The 2,500-nt window shown below is 52.1% G+C and overlaps 1 long non-coding RNA gene across 1 annotated transcript in view; it reads left to right on the top strand.

Annotated features, from left to right (window-relative positions):
- The window catches only part of LOC144949982 (uncharacterized), a 17,984-nt gene that overhangs the window by 9,547 nt on the left and 5,937 nt on the right, over positions 1-2,500 (top strand). Inside the window, exons 3-4 of the long non-coding RNA XR_013640329.1 lie at positions 1,078-1,149; positions 2,219-2,308. This is a non-coding gene — a long non-coding RNA (uncharacterized LOC144949982). The remainder of the gene's footprint in view (positions 1-1,077; positions 1,150-2,218; positions 2,309-2,500) is intronic.

Genomic DNA, 2,500 nt, shown 5'->3' with positions numbered 1-2,500 from the left:
TGTGTCTCTGTGTGTGTCTCTGTGTGTGTCTCTGTGTGTCTCTGTGTGTGTCTCTGTGTGTGTCTCTGTGTGTGTCTCTGTGTGTCTCTGTGTGTGTCTCTGTGTGTGTCTCTGTGTGTCTCTGTGTGTGTCTCTGTGTGTCTCTGTGTGTGTCTCTGTGTGTGTCTCTGTGTGTGTCTCTGTGTGTGTCTCTGTGTGTGTGTCACTGTGTGTGTGTCTCTGTGTGTGTGTCTCTGTGTGTGTCTTTGTGTGTGTCTCTGTGTCTCTGTGTGTGTATCTGTGTGTGTTACTGTGTGTGTCTCTGTGTCTCTGTGTGTGTCTCTGTGTGTGTCTCTGTGTGTGTCTCTGTGTGTCTCTGTGTGTGTCTCTGTGTGTGTCTCTGTGTGTGTCTCTGTGTGTCTCTGTGTGTGTCTCTGTGTGTGTCTGTGTGTGTCTCTGTGTGTGTCTCTGTGTGTGTCTCTGTGTGTGTCTCTGTGTGTGTCTGTGTGTGTCTCTGTGTGTGTCTGTGTGTGTCTGTGTGTGTCTCTGTGTGTCTCTGTGTGTGTCTCTGTGTGTCTGTGTGTGTCTCTGTGTGTGTCTGTGTGTGTCTCTGTGTGTGTCTCTGTGTGTGTCTCTGTGTGTGTCTCTGTGTGTGTCTCTGTGTGTGTCTGTGTGTGTCTCTGTGTGTGTCTCTGTGTGTGTCTCTGTGTGTCTCTGTGTGTGTCTGTGTGTGTGTCTCTGTGTGTGTCTCTGTGTGTGTCTGTGTGTGTCTCTGTGTGTGTCTCTGTGTGTGTCTCTGTGTGTGTCTCTGTGTGTCTCTGTGTGTGTCTCTGTGTGTCTGTGTGTGTCTCTGTGTGTGTCTGTGTGTGTCTCTGTGTGTGTCTCTGTGTGTGTCTCTGTGTGTGTCTCTGTGTGTGTCTCTGTGTGTGTCTGTGTGTGTCTCTGTGTGTGTCTCTGTGTGTCTCTGTGTGTGTCTGTGTGTGTGTCTCTGTGTGTGTCTCTGTGTGTGTCTGTGTGTGTCTCTGTGTGTGTCTCTGTGTGTGTCTCTGTGTGTGTCTCTGTGTGTGTCTCTGTGTGTGTCTCTGTGTGTGTCTCTAGGCAGGAGAATCAGTATCGACTCTCTGTCCGCGCGACTTCGCATCAAACAGGAGCAGCAGCAGTTCCAGTCGCGTGAGTCTCACTCCGGATGTGTCACTGGTCGTGTCTGATGTGTCACTGGTCGTGTCTGATGTGCCACTGGTCATGTCTGATGTGTCACTGGTCGTGTCTGATGTGTCACTGGTCGTGTCTGATGTGTCACTGGTCGTGTCTGATGTGCCACTGGTCGTGTCTGATGTGTCACTGGTCGTGTCTGATGTGCCACTGGTCGTGTCTGATGTGTCACTGGTCGTGTCTGATGTGCCACTGGTCATGTCTGATGTGTCACTGGTCGTGTCTGATGTGTCACTGGTCGTGTCTGATGTGTCACTGGTCGTGTCTGATGTGCCACTGGTCGTGTCTGATGTGTCACTGGTCGTGTCTGATGTGCCACTGGTCGTGTCTGATGTGTCACTGGTCGTGTCTGATGTGTCACTGGTCATGTCTGATGTGTCACTGGTCGTGTCTGATGTGTCACTGGTCGTGTCTGATGTGCCACTGGTCGTGTCTGATGTGTCACTGGTCGTGTCTGATGTGTCACTGGTCGTGTCTGATGTGTCACTGGTCGTGTCTGATGTGCCACTGGTCGTGTCTGATGTGTCACTGGTCGTGTCTGATGTGCCACTGGTCGTGTCTGATGTGTCACTGGTCGTGTCTGATGTGTCACTGGTCGTGTCTGATGTGTCACTGGTCGTGTCTGATGTGCCACTGGTCGTGTCTGATGTGTCACTGGTCGTGTCTGTGTCTGATGTGTCACTGGTCGTGTCTGATGTGTCACTGGTCGTGTCTGATGTGCCACTGGTCGTGTCTGATGTGTCACTGGTCGTGTCTGATGTGCCACTGGTCGTGTCTGATGTGTCACTGGTCGTGTCTGATGTGTCACTGGTCGTGTCTGATGTGTCACTGGTCGTGTCTGATGTGTCACTGGTCGTGTCTGATGTGTCACTGGTCGTGTCTGATGTGCCACTGGTCGTGTCTGATGTGTCACTGGTCGTGTCTGATGTGCCACTGGTCGTGTCTGATGTGTCACTGGTCGTGTCTGATGTGTCACTGGTCGTGTCTGATGTGTCACTGGTCGTGTCTGATGTGCGGCGTGACACAGACGATTGGTGGCAGAGCGGTTGCGCTGGGAGCTCCGAAGCCGGGCCGAGTGCCTCGGCAGAGGTGGAGGTGGAGATAGAAGATGGAGAGAGTGAGACACACACAGAGACACACACAGAGACACACACAGAGACACACACAGAGACACACACAGAGACACACACAGAGACACACACAGAGACACACACAGAGACACACACAGAGACACACACAGAGACACACACAGAGACACACACACAGAGACACACACACAGAGACACACACACAGAGACACACACACAGA

This window comes from Lampetra fluviatilis, chromosome 55 (genome assembly GCF_964198595.1).
Source record: "Lampetra fluviatilis chromosome 55, kcLamFluv1.1, whole genome shotgun sequence".
NCBI lineage: Eukaryota > Metazoa > Chordata > Hyperoartia > Petromyzontiformes > Petromyzontidae > Lampetra > Lampetra fluviatilis.
The sequence above is the reverse complement of the archived record's forward strand: the minus strand, read 5'-3'. Positions and strand labels throughout refer to the sequence as shown.